Here is an 11,008-nt window from a genome sequence, read left to right as displayed (position 1 = left end):
CAAAGACAGCCCCCTATAACCGCAGAACCTGCTCCCCACACATTGCAGTAGCAACAACAAAACTATAACTACACCCCATCTTGTCCTTACAAAGCGAACTGTATTCTTTTTAAAAAGTAAGAAAGAAGACAAAACTGTCTTCCTTGGTAGGTTACAGGGGGTGTGTTGGGAGGCAGAATCCATCTATAGCTGCAGTGCAGCTCCCTTCTCCCCTCCTATAATCTCTGCCTTGTAAAGAGGACTGTGCAGGCATGAAAGAATTGGAAATCTTCTCCCTCGCTGGGATACCTGCTGCTTCCCATGTCCTTCTGGTCTTTGGAGTCTGCAGAACTCTCCTCTTTTGCTGCTGAGTAGTTCTCTTGCACAATAGCACACTACACTCCAGCCTAAGGAGACTGAGTCAGAAGCAGCTGGCAGGAGTGCACCACACAGCCACTGGGGGAAGCTGGAACTTTACGGGAGGTGGGTGCTGGTTAGGAACACCCCTATTTCATGCTAAAAACTGTTCTGAGTGCTCCTGATGGACCAGGTGTTGCCAGCCACAAGGAAACATGGCTTAATGTAGGATTCTTGAGCCTCATCACCTACCAGGCTACTTTCAATGGGAATTGCTAAATGCTGTCTCTACAAGGGAAGGGATTGTTTTAAAAAATATCCCCAAGACAGGAGTGGGATGTAGCAACATGCAGAATGTGTACAGACTTGCAGCTTGTGGCTGACAGAGACTGGAAATAGACTGCAGAGAGATTGAGCAAATGATCGGATTGTGATGACTGATTATTATGTTTGTATGTGTGGATAGAAAACAGGCTCTGGTTCTGAGGGAAGGCACAGTTCCAGAGGCTGAAGCTGAAAATCCCTGTAAGGGTGCTGGCTCTACCATTTGGACAGGCCTGGATAAATGGTATGAGGGAAAGAAGACAAATATGGGAGTAGGACCTAAGTAGTATGTCTTACTATATAATAAAATTGTAAGGCTATCATCACATGGCAGTTTGTGCGGCTACCAACAGGTGGCCTTAGCAACTCTACCATGACAACACACCAGTAAGCAGGTGAGCAAGCAGACAGGCAGCCCAGGCGAACTTTAAAAGGGGGTTTGGGCAGAGTATGAGGGGAGGTTTGGGGAAGGTGGTGGGATGAGCTGGGAGCATAGGCTTTGGGTGACCTGTGAGAGGATAAGTGAGGGTTGAGCTCCTGTAAGAAACATTACAAGTAACATAAGACTATGAGAAACTGCCTGCCCCTTACAGGAATTTTCAGCTTCCACAGCTAGGAAATTGGCTTAAAATATGAGTGTCTAAGGTTGTACCCTTATTAGCCTAACAGTTAATCTGGCTCTCTCTGGGATGACAATCTGGAGAAAAGAATAACAGAGAAGTAAGTAAATCAGAAACAGCATCCCTCACAATAAATCTCTCTGTGGGGCAGTGGCTGGGACCCAGAGGTCAACAGAGGGCTCACGGAGAAGAACTGGACCAAACTTTCAGAAAAAGTTACCAACATGGCCTTTGCTTTCCCCTTAGTTTTAACTGGGACTGCTATTGCCTTCCATTGAAAGAAACCATTACTGGGGTCCCCCCCCCGTAACTGCTGGGAAGGGGTATATTCAATTCTTTGACATGTGATTTGGTTTCCTTGCACAATTCATGTCAGCAGAGGTCTCTGGGATCATCCATCTGTTTGCCTACTTCAGCCCCCTGCCTTCCTTAAGGTAAATGGGAACCCTGATGGTTTATTTTTGAGGCATCCCCTATTCCTGAAGCCGACTTTATGCTTACAGTTGTTTTAGTATCTGAAGCGGGTGTGTGTACACACACACACGCACACACACACACACATGCAGAGAGTGAGGCAGTGTGTTGTTGTTTCAAATGAAATAATGTATTCTAGCATCCAAACAAGTCATGTTTTGTTTGGCTCTAAGTCACCTTTTTAATAACCCTGTTTGATGCTTCTGCACAGCAGAAGCGAATGAAATGCAATGAATGCAAAAAGTCAATCAAAAGTCCATTTCCTCTAGCAAATCCACTCAATTAATCTTTCCGGATTTCTCTCCCCCACCTTCTTTCTTCTTTAAATAAACGTGAAAGCAACAGCTCACAAAGCTGGTCTTGAAAATCCTCCGCTGCTGCCTGTGTTTCCTCTCAGAGCTGTAGGTGTCAGTATAAACATGGCTTTGAGGTCAGGTGCTTCTGGGATGTCATTCGAACCCATTGAGCTGTCCACATTATTGAAGGAGTCGGCATTCAGATGTTCAGCATGCATGGGACATTGTCTGCTCGGCTGTTTGAAGCCCTGGCAGCAGCAGATGACATCTGGTGACTAATGGGCTCAGATGTGAAAGCCGTTCCCACAATGCTTTGGGCTGCAGCTGCTCCAAAACCACAGCAAGAAGCTGGAAGCAGAGAGGAGAGGATCAGTCGAGGGAAAAAAACAAATCAATACCTCCTGATTTCAGAGGAAGTCAAACATGGCCCTGACTACAAATACATTTTCCCAACCTGTCCTTTCTGGGCAAATGAAAAAGAACCACACAGCTTACTGCATTGTGGTTTAGTTTATGCCACTCGAAAGCACACCCCTTTATTAAAATGACACACATTATGCGCTGCATGATAGTGAAATGAAGCCAGATTGTGTTTTCCACAAGGAAAATATTTTCCACAAGAAGAAGATGCCTCTGAATTTCTCTTGGTGGAAAGAGGGAAAAAAAGGGGGTCGGGCAGGACCTGCTGCCGGTTTAGAATAATGTTTGAAGTGGACACATTTTGCTAAATGTTTAGAGGGCAGTTGATTACTGTTGAGGGGAATGGCAGAAGAGAATCTCCCCCTTGATCCGGCTTGCAAACTGGATGCTCATTTTATAGTGTCTCTTAATTAATAGCAAATAACTGGGACAAATTACTAGCAAATTACTAACTGGGACAGGTTTTTCAGAACATCCCTTGGCAGTTTTGAAATGAACTATATGGGCTTCTGGTCTGCTTCCAGGATGAACGGAAAATACTGGTTCTGAACTTTAAAACAGGGGCGAAACTAGGCTTTATTTCACCTGGGTCAAAGACCCAGTTTGGCACTCACACCCATTTGCATTTGTGTACACACACACACACACACACACACACACAGGCTAGGAGCCCCCATGTAGCACCTCTGCAGGCTTCACCTGGGGCAAAAAAACCACATAAACCTTCCCAGACCCTCAGGTTGTATTCTCCCCCCACCCACACAAGTATTTTATTAATTTTTTTCACGGTGCAATAAAATAATATTAACACCAATAGTAATCATAATAAAACACAACATTATATGCACGATACAATAATTTTTATTGTCATTGTCCCAGACAGAACAACGAAATTGAAAATCTACATAAGACATTCAAAACCCAACAAGCCTGCTATCCCAGCTATCCCAACCTGGTTAGCCCCCTAAAAACTCTGATACCCCATTTTTAAATACAATATACTCCCATACAGACTCCTTACAATGCATTTAAAACCAAAATCGCATTTGGGTAGAAACTGTTTCTTAGGCGTGTATATAGTCCACTACCATAATTATACCTTAATCTTCACATCTAAAGAAGTGAGTCTTCCCAGCTCTCGCCTGAAAAAAGTTTTCCCTTTCCTCAGCCTTACACCTTGAGGGAAACACACTCTGACCTGTCTCTACACAGGTCCCTCTCTTCTATCCATCAACCCCTCTATATGTATCTTCATTTAACCTGACCCTGAGATTGTATTCTTTGAGATTCACCATCATCTGAGGTAGCGATCCTAGATAGGGCCTTTGAAGTGTTGGCACCCCAGAGGGTCTGAAACTTTTACTTCCAGAGAACTTGATTGATGAGCATTCATTCGGATCACACTGCAGGGTGGTTGCATCGAGCAATTATTACCCCGTGCTTTCCAGGGTTCCCTGTCACTTTCCTTAGCACAAAACGTCATTTTTAAAAATTGTTTTTGTTCTACTTGAGCACCAAATCGGCTTTCTCTGTGCAACCTGAATTTGCCAGTGTGTAATTGAACTGCATCCTCAAAGAGTGACAGTCTGGAAGTGTTTGGTGTTCCTTTATTTTTTATTACTGACACATCTTGCCATTACTAATGCTCAGTAATATTCTGCTCTTTTATGGTTATAGTGAGATGATTGTTGTTTTAAATAGTTATTTTACTTGTTAGCAGCTCTGGAGGCTTCAATGTTGGAAGAGTGGGGTGGAATTGTTGTTAAATACATATGAATTAGATTCAGCCAGTTAAAGCAGAACTAACATAAGCCCTTTCCTAAATTTTTTGCAGGCTGGGGCAAAATTTCTACAACCCAGCTCAAACTATATTGTTGCATCAATTTGCAAATATATTTTAAGAAGTCATCATAAATAAATTCAGCATTTTAAGGCAGGTTTTCTCACAACATACACAATTCTGCCTAATATGTGCAGTCCTGCAAGCACTTTAATATATGCTCTTTAATGCATGCTTTCCTCTAATATATGCACTTTCTATAAATCTTTAGCTTGGGGAACTGCATCATAAAATGCAGAGATGTGTGGATTTCAAAGGGCAGCATTTAGGTTCAGATATATATATATATTAGGAAGAGTGAATTAGGCAGGTTCACATTAAAATTCAAACTGAATTGAATTTCTCTGCCATCCCTAATCAGCCTTTGTTTCTCATACAGAACAGGGAAACTCATCCTTCACAGTTGTTGCAGAATCAAAGGCAGAGACATGGACTGGACTCAAATATTTTACATGTGACTGGCAATTTGTTTCTGATGCCAAGGAGAAACTATAGGAAGGCCTTTGTGCTATATGTGGAGGTAATTTGCGTGTCATGAGAAAAATGATGTCGCAAGCCACCTAGACATATGAGATGGGGAAAATAATGCATTCCTTTGGTAGGACATTAGGAAATGTTTAGAGCTAGTGTTGAAAGGCAGGTAATTTCCTTAGCTCCCGGCCACTCCACCTCCAAAAATAAATCAGTATTTTCGATTCGAGAGCAATACCAAAACAAGTAAAACCAGAAATGGAATGGCAGGAAGGAGATCCCACGCAGACGTTTGCGCCATTAAGTGCTGAGACAAAGGGGAGAGAGCTCGTGTCAGATAGTGGACAGTGTCAGACAATGAATGGGAGATTGGGTTTCAGCTCGCCACTCAGCCATGGACCTCACTTGGTCAGTCCCATTCTCTCTGTCTCTCCGCCTAGCTGCTTCACAAGGTTTATTTGTTTAGGATGAAATGCGAAGAAGGAGAGAGAGACTGTGTAGGCTTCCCTGAGCTCATTGAGGAGAAGAGCAGAATAAAAACATAATAGTCAAGACAGGGGGCTGAAATTGTCCCCCCTCCCCTTCTCCTTATGAAACAAGCCTTCCCTTGTTTTGGAGAGTATTTGGCACCCAATGGTGAAAGTGTGTGAAACTGTTTGCAGTGGACGGGTATCAGGGAAAGAGTGAACATGCTGTTTTGCTGAAGCGAATGGGTCAATCTCCTGCACTGAGCTTGGCGCAGAAGTGGAGGTCCCTATTGCTTTAGTCATCTCTTCCCCGTCCTCCCAAACATAAGTGGATCAGAGGAGAAAATGGCCACAAACAGCCACAAAGATGTGTTCAAGACTGGAAGGAAGAAGGTTGGGGTTTTTTGTGTGTGTGTTTTTGCAAACGTTTTTATGCTCTCCACACCTTTTGCAGCGAAAACCAAACCTCGTGAAAATAAAGCAAAGGGCGCTGAAAAACAATACATCTGAGGGACGCATACTGCTGTCTCTCACCGCTGCTGTCTCATAGAAAAGTGCAAAGGCATTTCTTATAGTAGTTACCGGCAGTTCCCAGCTCTCATGCAGAGAAATCGCAGCAAAATTGTCTTTGTAGGCAGACATCCCTAACACTACCATGCCCTTAACTGTCATTGTGTATAAAGTGTACTGTGTGGACAGCCACTTAGAACAAGTGTGAAATAAATGTTTGAGAGACAGATAGAGGTATCTTGAAATAAAGATTTCTACTTGCACCTGCATCACACACAGCTTAACAAAAGAAAACAATTAGTACCACCTGTATTTTCAGACCAATTTTTTGGTTGTTAGTTTTGGCTGCTGAGACATTGAAAAACAATCTCTGCCCTTTGCATATCAGTCATCACAGATCCCCTCTTCTCCAGGCTTCTACTGAGACCACATCATCAACAAAGGATTCCGCTTCTCCCAGAAGGTAAAGGTCATACTCAGAGTAGATCCACTGAAATGACTGAACACAGCTTACTTTCAGTTGGTCTACTCTAACTTAGCTGGATTCAGCCAAGTGACACCTTTCACCAGGTAGCGTGGGGCTACCTTTGAAGGTGGCCCGGAAACTACAACTAATCCAGAATGCGGCAGCTAGACTGGTGACTGGGAGTGGCCACTGGGACCATATAACATCGGTCCTGAAAGACCTAGACTGGCTCCCAGTATGTTTCCGAACACAATTCAAAGTGTTGGTGCTGATCTTTAAAACCCTGAACAGCCTCGGCCCAGTATACCTGAAGGAGCATCTCCACCCCCATCATTCAGCCCGGACACTGAAGGGCCTTCTGCAAGAAGTGAGGTTACAGGGAACCAAGCAGAGGGCCTTCTCAGTAGTGGTGCCCACCTTGTGTAACGCCCTACCAGCAGATGTCAAGGAAATAAACAACTACCTGACTTTTTAGAAGACATCTGAAGGCAACCTTGTTTAGGGAAGTTTTTATTTTTTTTAATAAATATTTTTTTTTTTATTATAAAAATTTTTATTGCGTTTCTTTCCATAGGTTAACAGCTTTGTTTACATAGCAACATGCAAGAAACATTTTTTATATATAAAGAAAAGTAAAGAAAAAGAAGAAAAAGTTAAGAAACTTTCATAACGTCCTTCAACAGTTCACTTTTGGACCTCCTCGCATCCTCTCGGCATTGCATTCATTATTCTAGCCAGTTCAGCAATTTGTTATCTTGTTTCCCATCTTATTATACCTTTAAATTTATTATGTTACCAATTTCAAAAATTTGTAATTTAGTTTTAACACTCTTAATAAACATAATATTTTGTTTCTAATTTGTCTCGTTTTTTTCCATCAATACTTACTTTTTAATAAATATTTTATTAAGTTTTCGCAATATAAAAGCATACAAAGACAAAGAAAATACAAAATCACAAAAAACAATACAATACAAAAATACAAACATTAAACACATCAAAAGAAAAAGAAAAAAGAGATAAAAACACATATAGTAACAAAAAACAAAAATTCCCTCTTTCTTAATTTCTCATCTTCAATTAACTTATTTTCCCGACTTCCTCACGTCTCCCGTTCTTGTATCCCTTTTTTAGAAATTAATTCAGCAAATTCATATCCTATTAGTTTATCTGTTGTTAATCCAATCTTACATTTTACTTTGTTGCTAAAGCCCCTGCGATTCATTTCAATGTCCTTAACATTCATAAATTTTACAGTATTTCTGCAAATAAATTTTAAATTTCTTCCAATCTTCCTCCACGGTCTCCTCTCCCTGGTCTCGGATTCTGCCAGTCATTTCCGCCATCTCCATATAGTCCATTAGTTGCATCTGCCAATCTTCCAAGGTGGGTAGATCTTGTGTCTTCCAATGCTTTGCGATGAGAATTCTTGCTGCTGCTGTAGCATACATAAAAAAAGTTCTATCCTTCTTTAACACCGATTGGTCCACTATGCCCAGGAGGAAGGCCTCTGGTTTCTTTGGGAAAGTATATTTAAATACCTTTTTCAGTTCATTATATATCATTTCCCAGAAGGCCTTGATCCTTGGGCACGTCCACCAAAGGTGAAAGAATGTACCTTCAATCTCTTTGCATTTCCAACATTTGTTATCAGGCAAATGATATATTTTTGCAAGCTTGACTGGGGTCATGTACCACCTATACATCATTTTCATAATATTCTCTCTTAAGGCATTGCATTCCCTGTTTAGGGAAGTTTTTAATGTTAGATGTTTTATTGAGTTTTTAATATTCTGTTGGGAGCCACCCAGAGTGGCTGGGGAAATCCAGCCAGATGGGCGGGGTATAAATTATTTGTTGTTGTTGTTGTTGTTGTTGTTGTTGTTGTTGTTGTTGTTGTTGTTGTTGTTGTTGTTGTTGTTACTGTTGTTGTTATTATTTATTGAATTATATCCTTCCCTTCCTGCCAAAGGAGCCCACAGTGGCAATCATTGCCCTTGAGTTACCTCTAGGAACTGGGCTCTGCTCTAGAAAGATAGCCTTTTTTCTTGAATGGTATTTGTTGATATGGAGATCCAATACGTTTTCTGGATGATTAGCTAAGGAGTTTAAGGGACACCCGTCCTCCTCATGGGAGCTGGCTGGACAGGAGAAGCGAGGACTGAATGCAGCCTTCTGCCCTAGCATCCCACATATAGAAGCTAACTGGACTAGCAGCTGCGTGTTCAATACTGGCAACAGATAACATCCTCCATGGCACCTGAGGGCAACAACATCATTTGGGGAGCACAAAGTGGGCTGTGTGGCTTGCATAGTTCTGTGCTCCAACAGAAGGTGGGTATGGCAAGGGCACTTAGAAGGAACTGTTGGGGTGGGCACTGCTCCTGGTGCCCTCCCCCTACCATTTGTCACTTGAGGTGGTTGCCTCACTCTGCGCAATGCTAGGGCTGGTCCTGTCAACCAGCTGTTGCCTGATCTCATGTAACCTGGCCCCAGATACTTGACAATCTCAAAGCAGACTGCCTGTGGGAGTGTGGTGTACCAATGAGCTCATAAACCTGTCTTCAACAGATGGAAGGGCTGGCTATATGAAGTGCTGCTTCCAAGTGGCCTCCTTTGCTTCTGCAGGCAACAAGAAGGGAGTTGTTCGGTGTCTCAATGGGCCTGAAACCCCTGTGTCCCTGCTTCTCTCCTGCAATATAGAATGGAGCGGATTTCGTAATTGGCTGCATGGTGCTGTAGTAATTCACACAAACAGATGAAGAAGGAGACTTATCATCCAGCATTCACTGGGTGAGGATGAGTATATGTTTGTTACATTATTTGCCACTGACTCACTGAATGTAATAATGAGTGATGGAGGGAAACAACCAAGATATTTCCAGGAGGTCTGGCAGTACATCTTATTCCTGCTATTTTACTGCCTGAAACCACATTCTTAAACGATAGCTTCTTTTTAGTTCTTTCACACAAAATCTCATTCTTCAGCTGTGCTCCTTTGCTCACTTACCTGGGAGTAAGTACCACTGAATTCAACAAGGCTTACTTATGAGTAGACATATACAAGATTGCACTGCTAACCATTTTGTTGTTTCATGAAAGATGCTCAGATATAGGCACATCTTTCCCCCTTGATTAGGGTTGCCATATTTCAAGAGCTAAAAATCTGGACACAAAAAGTTTTAGAGCTGTTTTAGGGCAATTTCTCCATAGCTCCTCTGTCAGCACCGAGCCTGAGCCACCCACACCAGAGCCCGAGCCTGAGCCACCACCAGAGGCAAAGCCTGAATAAGAGCTTGGGTCGTCCACGCCAGAGCCAGAGCCACCCACACACCAAAAAGTTTGTTTTTTAAAAAACCCAAATCCAAGACATTTGCTTTCAAATCTATAATTCCCCCCGGATGGGCATGTAGGACCCCCAAAAGCAGACGTGTCCAGGAATTTGCTGGCGTATGGCAACCTCATACTCTCCAACATTTCTCCGATGAAAATAGGGACATCCTATTCCATAACGATAATTTTACTATTTATCCTCCACACAACTTATTGGGTTGCCCCAGCACCCTGGGCAGATTCCAACATATATAAAAACATAATAGGACATTTAAAAAACTTCCCTATACAAGATTGCCTTCAGACAGCTCAGGGGTTGGATAACTCCATACCCTCCAACATTTCTCCAATGAAAATACGGACATCCTAAGGAAAAGTGGGACATCCGAGAATCAAATCAGAAACCAGGACAGCTTCTCTAAATCAGGGACGTCCCTGGAAAATAGGGACATTTGGAGGGTCAGCAACCCTACCCTTGATTTGTATGGCATGTTCATTATTTGGACATGTATATTTGTGTACATTAAGACAGATGATGTCCCCTGCCAAAAGCCAGAAATGAGCACTCAACTTCCAGTTCTGCAGATCTTCAACCTTGTAGTTTTCATGTTGTAAACTCCTGAGCACCCCTAAGGACCAGCTGGGTTTTGCTTTTGCTTATGCAATTTCATAAAGTGTCACCTGTGAAGACGGTACTGTATAACACTAATACACAACTGTTATAAGTCATCATGCAACCTTTCTGAGGTCCATCCAGGAAACATCATTTACAAGACAGGGACAAGGTTCATGAAAAACTTTAGTTTGGGGACCCAGGTCTCCAGAACATCTGAAAGTCAGTAGAGATAGGGCAGGTGAGATTTAGAAGAGAGAAATGGTGAGCAGTGGGATAAACAGTGGGCAGGAGAAGAATTAAGCATCCTTTTACAACCTGCCACTTCTCCATTCCTATCCTGCAAATAACCCCATTCTTTTTAGTAGAAGCTGGTTTCCATACCCAGTTCTGCTTTCTGAAGGTCCAGTGAATGCCTCAACAAAAATGGGGCAGGGGAGACACATAGCAATCGAAATGAAGACCACTTGCAGCAGAATATAGACTGACCTCTCTCAGCTGCTTGGAGCAGACCCGGAACTTAAAAGAAATCAGCAACTGCCACAAGGATTGCCTCATAAGGCTACAGGTGGTCTCTTTGGTATCTTCCTCGCTTCGCCATATCTTCATTCTTCCCTTGTGTCTCTCTCAGGCCAGCAGATTATGTCCTCATGGTGAGGAGCCGTTATGAAGCCAGTCACAAGGTAAGTTTTATTTGTCTTTCGGAGACCATTGTGACCTCATGTTGACCTCACACCGCTTGTGACCTCACACTGGGATGTCTCTGATGTAACAGAACTTGGCATGAATCAGAATTGAGCCAACTCCCAGAGGCCTGTCCAGTTTGAATTGAGAAGTG

The 11,008-nt window shown here is 42.6% G+C and overlaps 1 long non-coding RNA gene across 1 annotated transcript; it reads right to left on the bottom strand.

Annotated features, from left to right (window-relative positions):
• Positions 1-1,910: 1,910 nt before the first annotated feature.
• LOC308585824 lies at positions 1,911-10,975 on the bottom strand. The gene is made up of 2 exons (XR_014007592.1): positions 10,660-10,975; positions 1,911-2,398 (listed from the first exon to the last, which is right to left on the bottom strand). It is a non-coding gene; the product is annotated as an uncharacterized lncRNA (long non-coding RNA).
• Between the last annotated feature and the right edge of the window lie 33 nt (positions 10,976-11,008).

This window comes from Podarcis bocagei (genome assembly GCF_964188305.1).
Source record: "Podarcis bocagei genome assembly, chromosome: 4".
Taxonomy (NCBI): domain Eukaryota; kingdom Metazoa; phylum Chordata; class Lepidosauria; order Squamata; family Lacertidae; genus Podarcis; species Podarcis bocagei.
This window is presented reverse-complemented; position numbering and strand designations above follow the sequence as displayed.